At 34.9% G+C, this 23,541-nt stretch overlaps 1 protein-coding gene across 30 annotated transcripts in view; it reads left to right on the forward strand.

The window, feature by feature from the left end:
• The window catches only part of TENM3 (teneurin transmembrane protein 3), a 1,287,129-nt gene that overhangs the window by 604,651 nt on the left and 658,937 nt on the right, over positions 1-23,541 (forward strand). The window contains exon 8 of one of the 30 annotated variants that reach the window (XM_074541312.1): positions 18,039-18,130. The exons of the other annotated variants lie outside the window; for them this stretch is intronic. The gene's annotated coding sequence lies outside the window, so the exon portion shown is untranslated. The remainder of the gene's footprint in view (positions 1-18,038; positions 18,131-23,541) is intronic. 30 annotated transcript variants of the gene reach the window in all.

The following is a 23,541-nucleotide window of genomic DNA, read 5'->3' on the forward strand; positions in this document are numbered from 1 at the left end:
TCCTGGTAATACTAGACATATAGTGCATATAAAGCCTATTTCTGTGTAGCACATCAAATGCAAATTACTGGAACTGTTAATTAAAAATTGCTTTAAAGGAGAAAACGGGGCAGAAAGGAAATTGTTGAAACATGCAGCCCCTTGACTTGTAGCAGAGCTGAAAAGTAACTGATTGTGTTTTGATAAATACCATGACTTAGTTTGGCAGACCCGCATTGTTATCAGAGCTGCAAGGCTGCCTCTTAAACTGTTCAAACATGGATCTCCAACATTCACGTCTATAGGTGGCCATTGAATCTTAGTATGTATTGTACAGGAGGCCTTTGAGCCATAGTAAAATAGATGTATTGTATAAATGGCCTGTGAGTCTCAGTAAAATATATGTATTGTATAAGTTTGCCCCAGTCCTAGTTGTTCTAAATGGGCTGCAGCTGTGATGTCCTTAATTGGGCAGCAGCTGTGGCCAATGAAGACAACTGGGATAAAAGGGGGTGGGCCTGTCGGGGAGAGCCTTGGAGGAGCCCTGATGAAGAATCAGGAACAACACTGCTGTGAAGAGATGCTTGTGAGAAAACCTCCCTGAATATCTGGGACTCTAGAAATATGATTACAACAATGGGATAACAACACGTGTCTACAAAGGCCAATTGCTCTCTTAAAATTCATTGCTTGTTTGTTAAAAAAAAAATGTATCTTCTTACTGTGTCATTAATCCTGTGGGTTTTAGTTTGTTGGATTTTTTTGTTGTTTTTTTTTTTTTTTTTTTTTTTGCCAAAATTGTTCTATAATTCCTTTTCTGATGCAAACTTCTGTAACTGGTGTGAAGTGTCTGGTACTGAGTGACCTGATACTGGCCTGTTGTTACTTTTATATCTGCAATAAGCATCATTAGGAGTAATCCATACAGAAGTCTATGAGCCTTATTTGCACTATAGCTCTCCCTTTCTTTTTGTATAGAGGAGTTTTGTGTACTGCATATGTACAAACAAACTTAACTTGTCTGAAGTAAAAGAAGATTTTAAAAGTGAAAATTAGATCCATTAGAATTGGACATAAAAAATATTGCAAGATCAGAATAAAAATTACTGTACAGATTGCTGCTCTTTATATTGAAACTGTTTATAAAATCAGAAAGGTATGAAGCCTTTGAGGACACCTGAAAGCAAAATATATAAATCCAATCCTTTGTCATCATTAATGAAAATAAGGGCCTGGAGAAGTAGGATGTGTTTGTCTGAAACTAGCTATGTGGAAATTTGAGCACATTACTGTTACTATCCTACTCAAGTATATTCTCCAGCGTTTTCTGGGTGAAATTAAATCAGCTGAAATATTTATCTAAAGGATTCTAAAGGATTTTTTTGGGGGACCTACAATCTCAACTTTTGACTTTTTCTTTTTTTTTTTCCTCAGCCAAACATTGTCACTTATTTTAGAATTTTATCTGATGTTTGAATTGCATGTGTGTAAAGAGGGCTTGAAATTCTCCAGTTGAATTTAAAATAATTTCACAATATTTTTTTTGCTTTCTTATCAAAACAATAATGGCTGAATCCTAGATATCAAGCACCCTGACATTAATATAGATGATGTTGTCATTGTTTTGACACATGGAAAACTTGTACCTTGAACAGAGTAAGTTTAGTTGATCTTTTCAGATGAGTATGGCCACCGAACTTTTACACATGTACCATTTTTCTTACTAAAATGACATTAAATTGAATTTTTATTTTTGAAAACTGTAGCTTTCACATACAGTAGAGAGGTGATTCTAAATAATAAATCAAAATATACATCCTACCAATCAAGAGGCAGGAATGCAAGGCATGAGAAACCTTCTAATTTAGCATAGAGCAGTCTCTTGTGCTGTCCTCTGATCAAACCATGCTTTTTAACCCCAAACAAGGAGGGACAAAAAGAGTCTTGGTAAAAAGTACAGCTAGAACATCCTGTAATAGAGATGGAAATGACTTGATATAGAACTGGGGTGAAAAAACCCTAAACCAAAAAGCAGTAGGCATTTTTGAAGGGGTGGAATGACAACCAGCAACATCCTTGACTCTGTGTAAGTTCTGCTCAGGAGTAACTAAAACGTGCCTGTATTATCAACACTACTGCCAGCACAAATCCAAAACAGCCCATACTAGCTATTGTGAAGCTGCTGTCTATCCCAGACAAAACTGGCAGACACCTTTATAGGGCTTGTTAAAGAGAAATATCTTCTGAAGAGTATGCTTTTTCCACTACTCTAATCTTAGCAGATGTGGATGTGAAATTTATCCATACTGATATACTGAAAAAAAATTCCAGCTTTCTTTTTCGGATCAAATGGAAATTATAATTCATACTGCTGATGGTATCAAATGGTATAATGATTTAAGACCAACAAATATACCAACAGTACAGGACATTTTAGTCGAAGTTTTTAATCTTATTGCAGACTGGTGGGAAAAATAATGTATCTGTATCATTCTTGCTGCAGCTTCAAATCTTAGAGTCCAAACTAATATTTGACTGGTTAGAGGCCCTTTTAAAAAAGTTACAGGTGCAGGCTGAGAACCTATAGTACTAGACATGGTAGAGTGACAGTCAAATTTCATTAAAAATTGTATTTTCCTACTATTTCTTTGCAATACTAGTTTAGTATGACAAGAATATGGATGAGAAAAGTAGGTTTGTACAACATTATTTTTCTCCCTGTGGAGAAGATTTTGCTGGGGCAAAATGACATTCCTTTTATCTTGAAATTAAAACAATTAAGTTAGTGAATTTTGTCCTGCAATACTTTTGTATGTATCTTGACATTGCTCATTTCCTGATGGCAAGCTAATCCAGTGGGAGATCCAAAAACTATCAAAAAATTGGCAAATAGCACACAGGGTTGAAGAGCAAACTTTTAGGAGTTTACAGTACTGAAACAGAAAGAACTGCATTCACCTAGTCTTCCTAGGACAAGAACCATTGCTCTCTTTAATTGTTCACAAACCACAGCAAGTTATATGAAGTGTTATAAACAGATGTTTCCCTAATTTGACCAGTAGATAGGAAATAAATAATGATTAGGGGTTTTTAAATGCTTCATCCTAAATAGGAAGAAAAAGTGTGTTAAAATATTCTTTTTAAGAAAGGACAGCAAGAAGACTAAATGCCAGATTAAGTAATAAATAAGATAGTTGAATAATTGAAATCTCTTACTATGTGGGCATCAACAGATTAATTTTTACTAGTGAATTTATTTCCAGTAATGATCTTTGGAAGTGATCTCTCAATAATAAGCTGTCACAGTGAAGGAGAAGATTTTAGACTCTTGCTTGAATTTGTGCTAACTGTGCTGTGCTTATTTGTGTTCTATATAATTCTCTTCTTCAGTTGCATAGAAAGCCAAACAAGCAATACTTATAAGCACTTAAAAGCCCCTTTAAAACCCTGGCAGTTGGATAATTCAAAAAATAACCAATGCATTCTGAGATGGCACCAAAGTTTTTAAAGTTATTTTTATTCTTTTTTAAAAGCACTTCAGTGTAAATGTAGCTTTTCATAACATAAAAGGGAAATTGATCTTAGCATCTGTTGACAAAAACAGGAAAAGTTTATCTTGAAATGCAATATTCTTTGTAAGAATTCAGCTATAAAGCCTTCCTAGAAACCTGGAACTCTAAATGAAAAAGCCAGTTAATCACTGGAAAATATTTTACTCTTAAGCATGGATATAACTCATTACCTATTTGGGCCCTGCTTACTTTATCTGAATCTAGTATTCTGATTGTTCTTATATCACCGTTTCTATAGATGTTTTTGCTTATTAAAAACCTGTGGCTTGAAAGCCATAATCTCTTCCAGATGTGTAGATATGTCTAGGGAAAAGACTTAGCCTACTCAGCTCTGGATTAGCATCTTCCTATCAGGTTTTTTCAAATCCTTTTTTTTTTTTTTTTTGTATGAAGCCAAAAATATAAAAGTGTACATTAAATAGCATAAAACCTTAAAAGTACAATTGGAATATTTGAAGTTTGCATAATATAGCTCACAGCATAATGACTGTAATTGCAAATACTAATTGTTAGGTTTAAAAAGCCCTAGAGAAGTAATTGCTGCTAGTCTACATTTTAGAAATTTCAAGGTAAAGGACATAACATGTTAACTAAAACACAGCTAATTAGAGCAGAAGTCGATCCCTTTCAAAGTCTGAGATGGTGATACACACAATACAGCTGTTAACTTCAGAAAACTGAGTGCTGATGTAATCAAATAAGGAAGCTGATTTCTTTTTTTGCCTATATTTCAAGAGAGATTCAGATCAATATGTTGTTTTATATGATTCTCACATTTTTAGGATACACAACTCTACAAGAAAAAACCATCCTCAATCTAAATCTAAAAGTTCCACCTTGTCCAATATTTTCTGTGTTAATTTTTAAAATTAATCTTTTAATTTTCATTCACAAAATTTTCTATTTTTGAGCAAATGGTTCTGAATTCCCATTTCCCCCAGTTTACATCAAGAATTGAAAAGCAATATATTTCCTCTCTTGGGCTGTCTTTGCAAAAGATTTTAATATTGTTGTTTAAGTGTCACATAAATCCTTTTGAGAGAGCGAAAGGATCCTGTAATGCAAGCATGTTAATTACTGACTACTGAAACCTGTACCAAGCAAGATCCCTAGGGAGGAGCAGCCATTGCATTAGGACAGAAAAAGTCAGTGCTAAGGGAAAGCATGTTGGAAATTTAGTAGAGAAAAAAATAGTCAATAGCTTCAGTATTCTCTCAGTCTCAAACATGGTCTTTCTCTCATGTAAGAAATGAGCTAGTTTATTGCAAGAGGACATGAAAAACTCAACCTCTCTTGTACCTGCTCATTAGCTGTTTGATAATTTCATTCTCCATTTCTTACTAAGAAGATACAATATGTCCTGTTCTGTGAAACTTGTTGAAGGTATTTTTAACCTACTAGACTAGTAATTTCCAAAGATATCTTTCTTTATAGCTTTTTTCTTTTACAGTTTGTTGCAAGTTAGTCTTTACTAAGAAGACTGAAATTTCCCCTTATTTTTCCTCACAACTAAAATTTTTGACTGTGCTGTCATCTTTGTTATGTCCAAGATTAGCAAAATTCTGAGACCATTATCATCAGGTTCTTTCTGATAATTGCTCACTTCCCCTAGCCTAGCATGGTAAAGGAGAAGGCCTTTTGTACACTGTGGATTGTTTTGAGAATCTTAAGCACGTCTGCATCCAGGAAAGAGTGCACTGACTAGTAACCACAGATTAATTGGTACTTTTTCCTGTCCAGATCTCTGCATTTGGTGTCTTCTTTTAAGTTATAAGCTGCACATCTCTATCCACACCTGCAAGAATTTAATTTCTCTTCTATATTATTTGCATTACAAATTGACTTAGAGTTGTTTTTTTTTTTTTTTCTGTAATGAGACTTGAGGAAGAATAAAAAGGTATTAGAAAAGTAGTGGCAAAAGATAAACAATTAAATAAACAATTAAGGAAAAGGGGTTCTCTGTACTGGACCTATTAAGTTAACTATATAAGAACAATAATTTTCTGAAATGGAGATCTGTATCTGTTTATGTGAATCAAAAGATATGCTAAATCAGCAGACTCCCGACCACAGAAATATTGATTATGCTATCTTCACTATTCTGTGAAAACATTTATGCTTAAAACATGCTTGGAGTACAAAAGGTTAATGTCAAGAGTCTCTTTAATAGAAAGAAAAAAATAATTTGTCCTTGGATTTATTCAGGAAGTTTAATGAATATACTATTCTCTGTTGCAAAAGAAAAATTAATTTACAGAAATCTCTACAATAATAAATGTACATATTCCAAATTACTGTTCTTAACCATACTTAATTATTCTTTGGATAATTATCATCAGTACGCATAGAGTAACGTTAATAGAAATAATCAAAAAAGTGACAGATAAGAGTTATATAGACTTAGCTGTTCCAGATTTGATTTTAAATAGATTTTGAAAGAAAAGATCTGAAATTATCAACAGCTACTAACTGAAAGAAAAAAGGCAAGCCTTTATTACCACTATGTGTGAGTCCTTTTTTCAACCACCCAAGCTCACTTTAAATTATTCTTCCATTAACTCACTGTGCTGCCTACTTCTAGCTCTTGCTGAGCAAACATCAAGAGCTGCACCCAGCGTGTGTCCTGTAGCTCAGAACAGGAAGCACTTTGGTACTCTGTATTCATGGGGAGAAACGGGAGGAGGGAAATGTCCATGGGGAAAAAAGGAAATAAAATGAGAGAGAGGAAGAGAGAAAAAAGAAAGAGAGAGAGAAAGGGAGGGAAGGGAAGGAAGGAAGGAGAAATTTGATGCATAGCTTACTAATTCTGTTATTGAGTGTAGAAATGAAGTATTATACTTACTATTAACTGAAGAGGATCTGTTTCCTGAAAGTTACTTACTTACTTTAGTATTCTTGGCACTGTTATGGATGCATTAACTAGGTAATGGTTAGTACAATGTCAGATTCCAAGTACAAATGAGCTTTTTCTTTGTGTGGATTTGATGAAACCAGTACAATTTTTATCAAATAGTTGTTCATTGTAATAGTATGGAACCCTTCCTTGGAGTGCAGGAGCAGCTTTTACTTGACACATTCAACTTTATTTCCACTTTATTTCCCCTACCTGACAAATTCTATTTTTATGCTTTCAAAAAACACAAATTTCCAGTCTTCCTTGTATTCAACTATGCAATATCTTGACAGATATTTGGCCATTCTCTAGTTCTTTATTGACTATATAGACAATAACTTTCTTGAAAGATAGTAATGCTGCACAACTCATGCATTCACATGAAAATATACCATCTTTTTTATGCATTTTATTAATTTACAAGAAAGCATAAGCTTTATGGGGGGGAAAAAATAGTCAGCTGGAGGGAAACAGAACTTACAAATGTTTTAGTCTTTTTCCCTCCTTATTAAAAATATGAACATTTAAATGTATGCAGCAGAAGCAGATGAAATTACATCCTCTGACACTTGTTAACACTGGAACAGATATGTGATTGATTGCAAGGTGGCGTAGCTGCTGGCATTTTTGTGGGCACATTTTGATGATACAGTTACTTAGGTGAACTTCAAGTACATCAGCGACACATACATTGTTTCAGACCCTTTGACTGATTTCAAGGCTAATAATTTATGAAAGCTTCTGGAGACAGTTATTAGGTTTGTCTCAGAAGAGATTGATTTTTTTTTTTAATCCTCAGTTGCTCACTATATATCCTGTTTTTCCTCATCTTATTTAGTTAGAAAACAAATTTATAGAACTTTAATTTAGAAATGTCTGTTTTAACTACTTGTCAACACCTTAACAAGGTCTACTATATGAAATGTTTGGACTTGAAAATATCTATGCAGCAGATGAGTCTAGAAAAAGGTGAAGAATATATGGACAGAAGTACCACAGAAAAACATAATTTTAAAATAGGCTAAGACATAAAGGGAGGAAGAAAAATATCTAACAAGAAATTTAATGCCTTCTTTGTAAGACTGTTAGACTTTGTATGTTAATACTGTGGGACAGCAAATCTCACGTGCTCACCAATGTAAAGGAAAACACACCTGACGCCAAAATTGACCCCATTTATCTAGCATGTCCACAGATTCCTTCAGGACTTCAAAAGTCCAACTCAAGTCAAACACAGTGATTGGGACACTCCAGAGAAGTATTAGCTAATAAAGAAACTGAATTAAGATCTTTCTCTTCCAACATCCAGTGTATATACAGTATTTGATTACTTAACTGGAGTATTCTGAAACATAACTGGAAGAATAGTAATGGAAGGAAGAAAATAAAATTAATTTCTCACTACTGTAAATTGTGGTTAGATTGCAATGGGATATATTAATGTCAAAGTATTTTATAAATATGGATGAACATATTCAACAATTCTAGAATGCAATAAAAAACTTAATCCATGAAATTTCTGTTTGTAAAATTTTGCTGCTGAAATTATTTCAAAACAATTTTATGTCATTATATTTCTAGACAATTCAATGGAAATTCAAGTTTTTTTTCAAAACAGTCAGTTGAATGATTTGCTCTCATGCCATAAAGTTTTAATTATTTTTAAGCAGACATTTCTTTATAAAAACTCTAACATGTAGATCTACATCCAATGCTAACATGTTGCTCTTGTATTCATTTCCTGAAAAACTCAGCTGTATGCATGGAGTAGCATCTTCTTGATTACCCAAGTAAAGTAACATTTCCTTATGAGACATGGACTTATTTAAGGTATTTAAGGCAAGTCTAACAATTACCCTTCATGGCTTCCAGTGAATGGAAATAACTTCAAAGATTTTACTACAAGCATAAAAGGCATAAATAAAGGATGACTAGCAGGTTATATTGCTATTTCCAACAATAACTTGGGACTTCTAAGAACATTACTCGTATTATTTCTAAAGCCGGAGAGTCAAATTAATTTTTGTCCTAACAGCAGTGATGCTGGTCGAGGGATGAATTTGGCCCACTGCACTTTGATTCCAGATGTTCTAGAGAATTTCACACATAATTGCTACAACTAGAATTCAGTTCTCTAAACAATATGTAGGAAAATTATTCCCACAAGAAATCAAGCTTGATAATGAGGAAAAATGGGTTATCAGACCTTGTATGACTGCTAGAAGAAGGATTACTCTGTGGCAATGAGCCTCAGTGGAAAACTGGGTGACAGATGAATTGCCTAGGAGCTGCAATGCAATACGCCCATTTGTCATCCCCATAGTCCCAAAATGCAAATCTCATGGCACATTGTTTTAAATTTTAAAAAAGGAGGAAAAAAAAATTTTCTTCTCATTATTTTTCATATAAAATAATTAGAATGCTTTCAGAATATTAGTAGAATAGTTTCCAAATGTTCACTAGAATTGTTGGAATTTTTAGAAGTTGCCCTTTTTTTCATTATCAAGAAATAATATACAGTCATTCTTCCAATAGATTTTAAATATTCCTTCAAAATAACTTAAACTGAGCAGTCCTAGAAATCACAACAAAATGCTTTGCAGTTGACCTGCTGAGTTGCAGAAGATATCTTGCCTTTTTTAGCACAAAATCTGTAAATTCATGCATCTGGTTCTGTTAGTGTGTAAATTTAATATGTGAGCCTTACGTATTACACATTACTGTTGAAAATGTGTAATTAAAAAAAAAATCAACAAGGCAAAACCAGCAAAAATTCTGAGTACAGTGTTATGAAAAACAGACTCCACTTTGAAATTTCTGATTTTGTAAAATATAGATGACAAATATTCATGTGGTGCTTAACATTGGCTAGCACTCGGCTTCTCCTCATAACATTCTTTTTGATCACACTAATAATACACTATGAAGCATCACTCTGTGGGATGCAGTTAAAGCCTATTTAAGCCAAAGGAACTGCTCACACTCTCCCAGGGGAAAATATCAGAACATTTTTATTTTTACCTCAGTCGTTCCAGAAAACTTCATAAGGGATAGTCTTAACCAGTGTTACAGGGAAATAACTACCACCGGTATGCCTGGAAAAAATGGGAGAGAATTGAAGACTAAATGTGGTGCTGAAAAATACCGAATAAGATGATTCAGAATTAAATGCTTAAGGCTTACTTGAGCTTAAGTTGTGGAAGGTTTATGCAAATTAGGCAGTTAATAGATATTCTGGTCAGGGATCTTTGTAGAAAATGCAGTTTAAAAAAATCCCAGTCTACCTCCTCTCCCCATTCTCTTCCTCAGCTCCCAAGAGCTAATTTTCTGCCATGGAGGCCACAAATTTAGGTCTCACTTTTTCAATATTTCTGTTCTCATAAAAAATTTAATTAATAGCATTTCATGCTTAAAGCTGCCTACTTTTGTTTTATCTTTCATAGTTGTGACTTTTAACCATCTTTTTTTCATACGTTTTCTTTTCTTTTTTTTTTAAGAGAACAATAAAATTATTAGCTGGCATAATAAGGGATGGTAGATTTATTCTCTAAGTAATATGTATAGAGTACTTTGGAATTTCCCAAACTGGGTAAATAAATCAGCTTGAAAAATCTTCCCTTTTGCAATATCTTTACATCTAGAGGGAGAAAATCTGTGTAACTAATACTGTTAGTAAAACAGATTCTTTTTTTAGGCGCTGAGAGACATATCAACAAGAGATCTGAACCACTAATATAATGAGCCTCGCTATACTGAACTTTTAGTCCTGAGCAGAGCAATTAGATGCTACAGAAAAATAGGATAGAAAATCATCTCTTTGTTCACTGAAGCCTATTTCTGTTACTCAATATAATTGTATAACTTTCATAAATAGATCAGACTCCATCTTAATAGGAACTTGCTTCTGAGTACTTTACTTTTCTTCACCCCTACTATTGTTATTGGGAGGCTGTTCCAGGTCATCACTGCTGTCTGATCGTTAAGAATACTTTTGATCTCCAGCCTAGTTTTATTCATGGACAATTTATAATATTTTTCTTCTACCAACAGTGTCCTTTAATTTAAGTAGGCCTTCTCCTTTCATGGCATATAATTATTTTCCTAACATAATTATTAACAGGGAGTGATTATATGTCTTCATAACTGCAATATGTCTTCTACGCCATTATTTTGCTAACTTAAGGAGGATAAGCACTTTTACTCATCCTTTGTATGATAGGCACTCTATTACTCTGATCCTCTTTTCAGTGCCTGATCAAGCTTGGTTTCCCCTCTGCTGGGCTTGACTAGATTGTATAGTCCCTATGCAGATCTGTGCAGAGGTAAGAGTTCCCAAAGAATTTGCAGGTACTGAATGGAGAACCAGCAGAAGTCATCATGCAAAAATCCACCTTTTGACAAATTCTAATGTGAATCTCATATGAAAACATGTGTCATAATACATTTTATGCTAAAACTGACATTGAGCAGGACTCTAGATGTTGTATTTAGGAATAAGAGACTCTTCAGAATTTGACTCTGAGTTTGTCTTCTCAGGTTAGTATCTGTTACCATTCTTTCCAAAAATAAACAACCCTAACTTATCTTAAAAAATTGTTAAGTAGGCAACAGATTTGAATTTGTTAAGAGACTGAGAATGTAATATTTCTCCTTAGATGATGTATGAAGCTTTATTACCATGTTTAGAAGGTTATAAAGAGGAGGAAGCCAGCCTTAGGTAGGATAAATTAAACAGTTTGGTAGAAATGTTAATTATGCAGCTTCAAGGAAGAATAGAAGAATAATGTCTTAATCTCCCACAGTAATGTGTGGTATTTCAGTGATGCAATGAACATAGAAGCAGAGGAGGAAGTAAACAACATCCCATCATTTTTTCTGGCTAGAAAAAGTGGAGGTGGTTTAAAGTGACTGTTTTGGGGAGTCTGGTTGCTATCTTTAACAGGAGGAGCACAAAAATATTACTGTAAGAACACTTCAAGGTTCATAGATTTGGAGGACTTTTCAGAGACTAATTATGTGTTCAAAAAATCTAATATCCAGCTGAGATGTATGAGCAGACAAGGTATATCCTTATTCCTGAGGTTACTGTTTATAATGCATGCTGTTATTTTAAGTCAATAGTTATTTTAAGTCAATAATTATTTGAAGGTAAGCATATTCTCATATTCTTAAATCTTTTATACTGGTGAAATTGAATCTGAGTAATTTGGTTCATGTCAAACACTCTATTCCTTTGGGTCACTATTTAAGGTTTCCAGTCTCCGTTGAAGTATGAAGTATTTTAAATCTAATCATATATAAATTTAAAAATGATAAAAATTTATAGAATTAATTTTCTGAACTGTATACTTCCAATAAGGAAGAAGGAGAGCTGGAATTGAAAATTACATTTCTGCTAATGCCTTGCATAACCTTCTGTATGCAAATGCAATTATTGGAAAACTTCTGAGGAGATGACAGATGGACGTGAGCCTTCCACTCTCTGAGCACTGGTCTAAGAGCCAGTCTCTGAAATATCATAAGACAGAGATGCTTCCATTGTCTTGCTTCAGATAGTCTACTTTGCTTGAAACAAATGCATATTAATTAGGTCAGACAGAATGCAGGAGTGTGAGGATAAAAATCCATCTTAGTGGCTGAAGTTTCTGTACAGGGAGGGAAGCTGCTAGTTGCAATTTTTAGAACAAAACTTGTTTATGCATTTTACCAATATTTAAGTGCCACATGGAACTTTTTTAATGAGCCCCATAGTGGAAAGATTTTGTGGAGCTGAGACATTAAGCTAGAAATGTATTCTCATTGTAACTTCTATCACTGTGGTTTTCGATTTATCCATATACAGTAGAATTGCTATAAAAAAAAATGTAGTAGATTGATGGTGATATCTTAGGAGATGTGGGTTTGATAGCTCCTTGGCAGAAGACAAAATAGAATCCTTGTCCTGTATCTTCTTGCAGTGTGAGCTAATAAATAAAAAGCAAAGTGAGGAGATCATCCATTTAGATTTAGAAGTCTATAAACTCAATATATTCAGTGAAGTGCTTGATCCTTCAGGCATAGTCAGGATCAATGCTTAGCGCAATTTTTTTTTTTCCCTTTTGAATGCTGACTATTTAATAATGAAACTGATGACAATTTGAGAATACGTGTTTTGAATGTAAATTTAAAAAGTAAGGTGAGATGCCAATGTCCTTTAATGCCCTTCAGTGTCAAAAAAAAAATTCTGATAGTATTGATTTTTTCCTTTTAAAATTATGTTTTAAATTTACAAATGGAAATTGTGATTACTTTATAAATTTTAACTTCTATTTAAAATAAATACAACTAACAATTTTGCAATTTTGGAGAATGTTCACTATTGCAAATATTTTCATCAAACTGTTATTGAGAAAATTAGATCTCAATTTCTCATTTTGGTTAAGGATGAAGTTTACTAAACTATGCAAAAATTTAAACTATTCTTATGGAAGAGAAAAGCAATTATAAAAACTATTATTTGGTTTTAATAAGTCCCAGAGAGTTTAATAAATCAATAAAATGATACTTTCTTGACAGGTTACAAAAAAAAAAAGCACTTCCACACTGCATTTTCTAATCACTGTGCCTGGCACCCTGCAACCCTGCAGTGTGCCAGCAGCACCAGCCCTAGGCTCCTGACAGCAGAGCAGCATTGCAAGGGGCAGCAGTGCAGCCTTCCCAGACCCTTGGTGCTGGAAAAGGAGGCACAGTTATCTTAAAGGAACACATGAACACAATGAGGGACTGCCGAATGATTCAGGAGCACAGACCCTTTAGATGGAGGTTACCAGTGTTGAAAAGCTCCAGAGCCTAAGACTTCTCACTGGCCCTGTTCAAATAAAGGTAGAGGCAGTTTTTGATATTTCAAAGATTTGGTTCTCTGCAGCCTTAGAACTTATCCCAAAGTGGCAGCGGCTTCTAAGCATGTCCTGCTATTGAAAAATCTAAGTCTTTGCTAAGACGTTTCAAGTTAATTTGGATGTTCTGTACGTATTTGGGATGGTTCAGCTTTTGAATTAACATCTGGGGAAATATGTATGAAAGATCAGTTCCTTGACTGCTTCTTCATAGGAGCAACAGACAAATATGGAAATCTTTCTCTTGACACCAAATATGACTGTAGAGCCAAAAATATGTCAAGATATTCTATCTTGAAAACAGAGCAGAAGTGGAATACAGATTTGAGCTTGCAAAGGATGAAATGAGCAGATGTTCTGTCAACAAACTGATCACTGTACAACAAATTTTAAAACAAGTGGAACCAAGACATTCATCACATTTTTTCCACAAATCAGTTTTTCTTCAAGCTGTAGCTGAGACTGCTCTCATGAGCATTACTTTTTTAAACACAAAAAATTTCAAGAAAAAAAGACATTTTAAAAGCCATCTTTATTTTAATTCTAAGGTTCTGTTTAGAAGCAATAAGGTTTTCTTCTGTAGTCAATATCGTCTTCTGTTGCTGAGTTAGGTAAACGAGTGATTTTTCTACCAAGTAGCAATACTATCATCATGTAAAGCCCTCATCCAAAATTTTCAAGACTATATATGTGGAGAATTGTAGTTTGGACACTTTCCACTAGCTTCCAAAGTGTTCATTCTGTGGCCCTGTGGTAAATCTACCACAGCCCTTCAACACCTTGGAAGTAATCATTACAGTCTCCCTTTATGTCTGTATCTGCTACCATAGCTTTTCAATAAGAATACACAGAGAATTTTCTGCAGGATTTTACAGAGGCTTGGCAAACAGGTGAATCATCCAGCCTGTCTCCAAAAGAAAATTAGCGCAAGCTTTTGACCAATATCCAAACAGATCACTTTAGGTCCTGAACTAGGAGAATATAAAATTAAATTTGGCACCAACTAAATCCAGTATCTCATCTGCATTTAGTGAATGGAAACTGGTAGACACTTGTATTGCACAACTAGATAGCTAATGTGCCAAGCAATATACCTAGAGATACCTGACAGAAAATACACCATGGCATTCAAGGATGTCTTATATTCTTGTGTTTGTGAGAAATTTCACACTTTGATTGCTTCTGTAACCAAAAATACAAAATTTACAGGAGACTGTATGCATCATTGAAGCCAGATAGAGTGCTAAATTTACATTACCAAAAGGCAGGAGAGCTATTTATTGAAAATAGAAAGTGCATACATAGGTAAACATGCCAGTTCTACTTACAAGTACTGTAAATGACATAAGATTACATTTTTGCAATGATGGACAAGAAAAATCAGCAGGACATGTTTTTTCCTTCAAAAATACTCCTTTATTTTTGAATCCAAACTAACACCAAATTAAGATCCATTAACCATTAGTAACAATTAGCTTTTTTTATTGCAGACAGTTATTAGTCATTCATAGTTCTAATAAAGAAGGTATTATTATACAGATGTCTAGCAGTCTTATGGTCACATTTAAACAATAATTTGAAAGAAATATACATTCAACTCATTAATTTTATAAACCGGCATTCCAATTATTACTTATTCACTGACAGTTATGCACTTTACTCTCAGCATGTATTGTGAATTTGCTCTGTAGTCTTGACTCTTGACCAGGATTTTTTAAAATTTCTTTGTAGTGATATTTTTAGAGCACATCACAGAACCACAGAATGAGTCAGGTTGGAGGGAACCATAGTAGGTATATGGTCCAACCTACCTAAAGCAGAAAAATACTCGAGCACAATTGCACAAAATGCAGAATTAGGCAGTTGTTGAATATCCTCGGTGTAGGAGACTCCACAACCTGTCTGGACAATCTGTTCCAGTGCTTGGTCACTCGCACAGTTAAGAAATTCTTCCTCATGTTCAAGTGGAACTTTTAGGGCATCATTTTCTGCCCATTGCCTCTTGTTCTATTGGTTGGCACCATCCAGAAGAGCCTGGCTATATCCTCTTGACACTCCCCCTTTAGAATTATATGTGTAAATGAGATCCCCTCTCAGTCATCTATTTTTGAGGCTAAACTGGCCCAGCTCCCTCAGAACATTCCCTTTTAAAATTTGGATAATCAGAAATTATTATAATACCTACATAAAGACTGACTAATTTCATAGTATTTTGATTGTAATCTAACAGTTATATTTTCTTCATATACTGGTGGTTCTTATTTGCTGTTTGGGTAATCCTTGTGTCAGTGTGAACAATTAGTATGCTGACAGCCATAAAAGCTTATAAAAATGAACAGCACTGCACTACAAAATCAGAAATCTTGTTGAAAATATTCTCTTTGAAACAGTGAGAGATCTGGCCTTTTATATAAAACTCCCAGTGCATGAAAGATGGAGCTCTTCCAGTGCTGCTTGCTATACTTTTCTTTTAGCATTAAGGGGCATTAGAACTGGGAAAGAAGCACAAACAAAAACTTTCTCTGTACTGACTTTTTGACTATAGATAAAGAGAATGCTTTTCTTGACCTATCTGTATAATTTTAAGAGACATTTTAGGGAATGTTGCCAAGAGGGCTGTCCTTCAGATTTGAGTTGTCACTCCATTATTTTAAAAAGTTAATCCACTCTCCTGTCCCTTTCATATAAAGTAACAGTACCTTTCAAATAAACCAGTAATACAGTCATCCCAGAGAAAGCCTGGTATCTAATTCTGTGCAGGGAGGATGTCAGCTAGAAAAAGGAGCTGATGATTGCTGAAGCTCTAAGTGGAAGCTTCTAAAGAGCAGATTTTTTTTGAAGTGTTCTGGATGTATAAACAAGTTTGAGAAGAGCTGGAGAAAGTTTGGTTACACATTAAGTTTTGCACATTGATGAATTGGTGCTGTAATATTTTTTTGTTATGCTCATAGTTAATTACCTATTACATGCTTGCTATAGCAACATGAGGATAAAAAGCAGTGAGAAGATGGAAGCTGATGACTATCTGTCTTTCATGATGTAAACACATGCCTTGTATTATTTGTATCCGAATGCAAAGACAATGAGTTTTACTCTGCCCTTCAGCAGCCTTAGAAACCATGGTCAAAGACAGACACATTCAGCAGTGCCTCCATAAACAAGAGATGTTAAAATTTTAAAAGTATTGCAGAACACACATATGCCAAGTTGCAACCATGAATCATGACAGCTCTGAAATGGAGTAATCCCAATGCCCACCCACTTCTTTTTACAGTGGGCACAAAAAGAGAAATTCCAGGAAGCTTCTGTTCTCTCAGGATTTGTTTTATTAAAGCATGCAGATTACAGAGGAGTACAGAAGCAGGGTCTCTGCAGGACGGGCGCTTCCCTGCCCAGAGGGCAGACATGCAGTGCTGCTGCCCCAGGGGTAGCCAGGCCCTGCCTTCCCACCCTGCCATCCTCAGAACACACAGGACACTGCAGGGAGGTAAGGACAACATTTTCCCTTTGGGCTCCTGGGCCGCACCTGTGGCAGACAGCCATGGATGATGCCCACACAGGGAACTGGTGCCAGCTGTGTTGGGTCGGCCCTGGCCTGGCAATCCTGGCCTCAGGCCAGGGCTGCTCTGTGGGCAGCTCAGGAGGAGCAGGCCCTGCTCCTGCCGCCCTGGGCATGGAAGATGTTAATGGCAGTGCAAAAAAGAGTTCTGTGACATCTTTCACCTCTGAAGAAGTAGGAAATGGGCACATGTGTCTGAGAAAAAGTCCACAAAGTATTGCTAGCTCATTTCTGGTAGAAAGTTTGATGGCTGTAGTTAAATGAATTCAGTAAATATTTGCCAAAATCATAGCATGTTTCAGTTCAGCTTCCATTGAGCTTTAGATCTCTGGCACCCCCACACATAATGAACAGACTTAGTTTTATTCTACCGATTCATCAGTCATTTGTGATGCTGCAAAGTTATTTTTCCTTTTCTTTTTTTTTATGGTTTGAATGCAGAATGCAAATTAATCACCCTGTTAGGTTAGCTCTGAAAATGCTGTACAATTACAGGATTAGTACAGGATTAGTTAGAGTCCATTGTGGTAGAACTAGAACTCTTTGGAAAAGACAGAACTACTACATCTGCCTTGACTTTAAGTGACCATTTTTATTTCATTCATCAACACAGTCTAAGAGTTGGTAGCTATTAGGTTATTCAACAGGAAAGGATGAGCTAATTAAATGCTCACACCCTTATTTCCCCTCCTTTTTTTTCTGTGGAGATGGAAAAAGGAAAGTGGAGAAAAAGTTGTTTTGAAAGTGAGAATCATGGCTCATAATGATGAGCCATTGTGTGGTAGTCTACAGGTAGGTAATAGAGGGGCATAGGGGAAATGGAGTGCTCTGGATCAAACCAATAATTCCTGAAAGTTTGGGGGTTTGGTTTAATTGTTGTTTGGTTTGGTTTGGGGTGGTTTTTTTGCTGTTTTTTGTTTGCTTTTTTTTTTTTAATTTGGGCTTTTATTATTACTGAATTTTTAAAATATTAGTTAATTTTGTTTCAAATGTTTATCGAGCTATATGTTTTCTTAATAATCAACAGCTAGTATCATCCTTGAAAAAAGCATCATAGAAAATTGAATAAATTGGAAAATTGATTAATTTTCAATAGAGACATCTTGTTATAACAACCTCCTGAGATATCAATAAATGTATTTGTGCTTTTTTACCCCTAGCTTCATGGTCACCATTGTCATTCATTTGACAAAAAGAACCCCTACCTGCTAGCAGTGGTGCATCCAGCTTCTGCAAGGAGCTAGAAAAGCAGGTAGCTAGCTTTTATTTTTCTGAAATGTGCCATTTTATTCTTGGATGATGTCTGACTGTGGCCTCAGAATTCAAATTTGATGCTATTGCACTGTAGTTTGAGCAACAACTCACAAGGGAAGGTAACACAAACTACTGTATTCCAAGGCTTATTTTCACCCATTTTAACTTCCAAGGGGAGGAAATGCATGTTCAATTTGTTATTTTTCATTCTTAATCTTAGATCAACAGTGGGTTACTTTGAAAAAGTTGAAAAAATAGGAGGAATCAATTCTGAGTGACAATGTTGTGAAAAATTTACATATTTCAGTTTTACGGAAGTGTTGTGACCTTTTTTTGCTCTCCTGTATCTCAGAAGTATGTGGTGTTAAAAGTTCAAGCTTGTCATGCTCTTAATCCTTGATGAGAACAAGTGCATGTGGCATGTCTGAACAGATTTGATTTAGAAACAGAAAATACCCTTTTATTCCTATCCAGAATGTAAGATAATTAAGCAGTTCCAGATGCCTGCATGTGGCATCTTTAGCAGACATGAGCATATTCCTTCATCCTCACCAGTAATTCTATTCTGGTTTGCCCTAAGTTTAAAATGAGGAGGGGGAAAGAAAGTTACCTTTCCTTTGTGTTTTGTCACTTACAAAAAAAATTTATTCATATTTTACACATTTTTTTTTATTACTAAAACATATTTTAATTATAACATACACTTACCAGTATATTTTTACAGGGTGTTTTGGGGGCAGCAGTAGGACTACACAAAATCAAGGTGTTTTTTATGCCTCCTGAAAGCATAACTTGAGATATGTATTACTCCCAAAACTAACTTGATACAGCACCGTGTGTGAAAATGATTATTCATTAAACCTGGAGTACGACTGGGAATCGACTGGAACCAAATCTGTTAAGACAGATTTCAGAAGCACTTCTTGTTTCATATGACTCTGATTTAGTATAGTTATGCATTTAAAATAGAAAAAAAAGGAAGAAAATGTCAAAAATTGAATTCAACATTATGTACAATATTGAATCTTAGAGAAGAGGTGATGGAATCATTTATACAGAGTTAATCAAACATTTTGAAATTTCTAGCATTAAGTTTTCTTGCCATGAAGGATTAAACTCTTGCATACTTTTTTCAAAGAATTTACGTTTCTTTGGGGATCACTGATTTGGGACTTGCTGAAGGCCCTGAGAATATCTAGCAGGCATGACATTTTCTGATTTCCAGCTGCAGAACTAGTTTTCTTCCTGTCTGTTGTGAGTAGGCAGTTTTGTTTCTCGGGATACTGGGCTCCACACCTTTCTCAAAATCCCATAATGACTTGTCATGAAGAAATGGATGAAGTTTCTTCTTGTATCTGTTTACAGATTAAACAGTAGAGCCAGAGATCCTGTATGACCTGTTACTAGGGCCGAAATTAAGTTATTCAAGTTCTTACTTTTGCTAGCAGACTTCTAAGCATACAAAATGACACTTATCTTTTGGAGTATTTATTTTTCTTTTACATGACAGCTGCTTCTCTGGTTATATTTCGTTCACTTCGCAGTCAGTGATAAAAGTCTATGCCAGCTGTCAACATAGTATGTTCCCATAGAACCAAACTGGTGGGAGATAACTGTTTCATCCACACTTCACTTTTTAATGTCCTTTCCTTCCAAACCTGTTGTCCCCACTACAATGTCATAGAACAGCAATGTTTTTTGTTTTCCTCACTGCTCTCCTTGGGAGGAAAAAATGTGCAGTTTGCATGGCAGACCTACAGTGATCTTCCAAAAGATAAGATAAAAGAATCCAAAGCATGAGAAATTCTTGGACTCCTACTGCAAGAATGTCCTATCAGTATTGTAAGGAAGTAAATTAATTTCATTCTTCACTGAAATACAGCAGTTCAAAATTTTATTTGCAATATGTGACAGAAAATACCTTATAATACGTTTTCATTTAGGCTGCAACACAAGTGTGCTGAGTGCAAGGATGTTTTCTCAAGTTAGATGAAACACAGGGAAGATTATATGTGCCAAAGTAATGATTTCATAGAATAATCTCACCTAATAGTTTCTTCATCAGGACAATTGGAGTATATGTTTGGAATGAATACTGTGTAGTACACTGGCCACTCTGTTTATTTACAGGCTGCAATGAAATGTGTTAGAAAAGCAAAAAAATGGCCGTTGTTTCTTCTGCTGATTAGCGTTGCTCCTACTTATTTGTGCAGATTACTTTTATATGAATAAAAAAAGAAGTGCTGCAATATCAGTAGGTATTCCTAAATACTCAAGTGTGCTATAAATGTAACCATCCCTTTTATATTTAAATTAGGTATTTGATATAAATCAACAAAGCTCAGTGGTGAAAACTGACAGCTCCATGCATAATGCTGTAAAGAGAATGATTTCTCAAATATTTACTGCATCTATAATTTTTTTACATGCTGGCAGAAAAAACACCAACTGAGTAGCCCATGCATGTATATTTTATCTATTTTATAATTTGTGTCATTTTAATCCTCATAGTACCTCATTTTTTTCTTCCAGTAGACTAAATAAGAAATCTATGATTACTTACAGAGTCCTTAACAATGGGAGACTCTATTAAGCATGCAGAGAAAACAAATGCAGCCCATGAATTTAATTCTAGTTTTCATTATCTTTTATTTGTGTATCACACCCTAAAGCTGTCGATTTTATTCTCATATTCTTCTTTCTAGTAAAATGTTGGGAGGCAGAGGGGAATGTGCTGAACAACTGAATTATTGATTCACTTTGTGAGAAGAAATCCCTGTGTTTTAAAAATTCTAATGTCTTAAGTTACTAATGTATTTTTCCAATATTTCTAACTCTGGAAGTGTCCTAATTCTTGACAGTACATTATTGTCAAAGTACAGTAAATATTTTATGCAAGGTATAAGGTATAAGTATCATAAATTGAGAAATCTCAATAGCAAATGTACCAACTTTAGCATGACATCAAAAATTCTGTTAGGAAATGTTTCATGTCAGCATGGTGGTGTATTTGGCCTCTGTTCAACCTCTTGCAAACCATTAAGAACACTTTTTCCCTCTTCTTTATGTAGTGTGCTTCTTACACCTTTTTCCCCTATTTGCCCGAGAGATAGCTTGGCGTAGTTGGAGAATCTGGCTTCACGGAGGACCTGCTTTTTGTGGTTTTAAGCTGGATTGACTGAAGCAAAGGAAAGTTGAATGGCTTGCCTGAGGTTGGCTCACTAGGGATTAAAACTAAGAATCCTCTTGCTCACAGTCATTTTTCTCTAAGCTGGAAACCTCACTGCCTTCATATTATCCCAGCAAAGTGAGGGATAAAAAATCTAGTTTATTTCTAATTATTTACATTCCCTTTTTCTTTGTTCCGATTTTCAGATATTCTTTTTCCCAGTTCATCTTATTTTTGGGTGTAGAACACAAATCCTTCTTTGGGTTCATATTTAATTTATTTTTTCAGGGTATGTGGCACATAAAATTTACAAATCAGTTTTCTTTTTAGTATATTTTCCTGTTTACCAATGGCTAAGTTCTTTAGTGCTCAGTTCTTATAAGGAATTGTCAAAAAAACCCTATCATAAAAGAACACCCCCAAAATATGATTTTTTATAACCTTTGATACTTAGTAGTAAGTATGACCCTCTGCATGTATACACACACACACACCCAAATGCATGTATTCATACATGCATATTTGCACACCTGTATTCATGCACAGTACTGCATTTTAAAACTCAAGTTTTGTGTAATGGTCAACTATTATACCACATTTTTGGAAGAAAGGCTCCAATAAAACATTTTATTTCCCAAGTACCAAGCCATAAAGCTTCTGGCCAATGACAGAATCCCTAGAAATTCTGTGCCTTCTAGCAATGAGTCTATTGGGTTTCCAAGCTATAGGGCTTACAATAATTCCCTGTAGCAGTCTTCCCTCTTAGTAACAAAATCTCCAGTGTTGGAAGTGTGCTTGTAAAAGAGTATACGCTGAAACTGTTAGAATTAGAGCCCAAACTGTGGCAGAGCAAAATTTTCTCATAGCTTTTTAATGCCATAATTTTACTGGTGATGTTATTGTCACAGTTGTTTTTCCAATTCTGAATGCATAATTAAAGTGCAGTTTTCAGATCTGGTGGTACAAGACACACTGGCCTTGAGGGATTGGTAATTATGAAGAGATTCCTAATCTATTATACATGACAGTAGGAAGAGGCAAAATTAAGGAGTAAAAGGTAAAGGACAACAACCTAGAGTCATCTGGGAACAGGCAGGGAAGTACACGAGGTCAGTGTGTGTGGCATGCAATATTTCCTCACCATCTTAAGCAAAAATATCTTAATGGAATTCAAAATAAAGTAAAATGACGTCTTCTACTTTTCTTCTTTCCTCCCTCTGCACAAACACAGAAGGGCTTATGTGTTGAGATGACTTGTTCTCCTGGGCAGAGAAAGAAAAACCTGTATCACATGCCATATTTTAGTCATATTTCTGTACCTATCAAGTGGTAAACATACTATAAAACCTAAACTGAGGGAAAAAATGATGTTGTCTTGATTGAAAGAAAAAAAAAAAAAGCTATTATTTTACTAGCTTTGAAGATAGACAACTCTGTAATCCTGAAAAATTTCTTTAAAGGGTGTCTCACATTACTAGGTCTTAAAGTACCTTCAATTTCTTTGGGCCTCTCATGTTGCCCAGCCATTTCTTATTTCTATATTGAAGGAGACTAATGAGTTGACCTTTTGGTTCATGAGCTTGTTCTACATAAAAACTACAAGAAGATTCACAGATTGGGCTGAAGCTGAAATGCATTTTTCCCATTTTCCTCCATCACAATTATAAGGAACATGCTCTTGAAGAATATCACATTGCAGTGAGTCAGGTGATCCCTATCCTGTCTTGGACGCTTCTTTTAAATGTTTAAAAATATTCCCAAGGATTCTTTAGGTCACTAGGAAGTTTCTTAACAAATCAAAGAAAGGAAACAGCATAGAAACATGCCTAATTTGTTAATAATTTAGAAAATTACCATCATTCAGACCAATTCAAGTCTACTCCAGCTTGTGAGGCTTAAGGGAGACCAGATGGTGGTAGTACATTGGAAGGTATCCAAAATTGCTTTTGAGTTAATTGATATAGTGGAGAAGAGATCTCTGAAGAAGTATATATCCCCAGGTAGTTGATTGCTTTGGAATTCCAGCAGAGAAGAAATGTGTCAAAAACGAGAAAGGAAACATAAGTTATTGAGTGGTTTTATCTTAGATTTAGCCCACTAAATTACTAGCCAAACATACATAAAAACCAAAAAATTAAATAACTTGATAAATAAGGAAAAAAGTGGACATTGCAGAACTAGATGGAATTGAGAAAATACCCTCTAGTTTTTACCTTTTGTATTTACACTTCATTTCCATT

Source organism: Zonotrichia albicollis, chromosome 5 (assembly GCF_047830755.1).
Source record: "Zonotrichia albicollis isolate bZonAlb1 chromosome 5, bZonAlb1.hap1, whole genome shotgun sequence".
Classification (NCBI taxonomy): domain Eukaryota; kingdom Metazoa; phylum Chordata; class Aves; order Passeriformes; family Passerellidae; genus Zonotrichia; species Zonotrichia albicollis.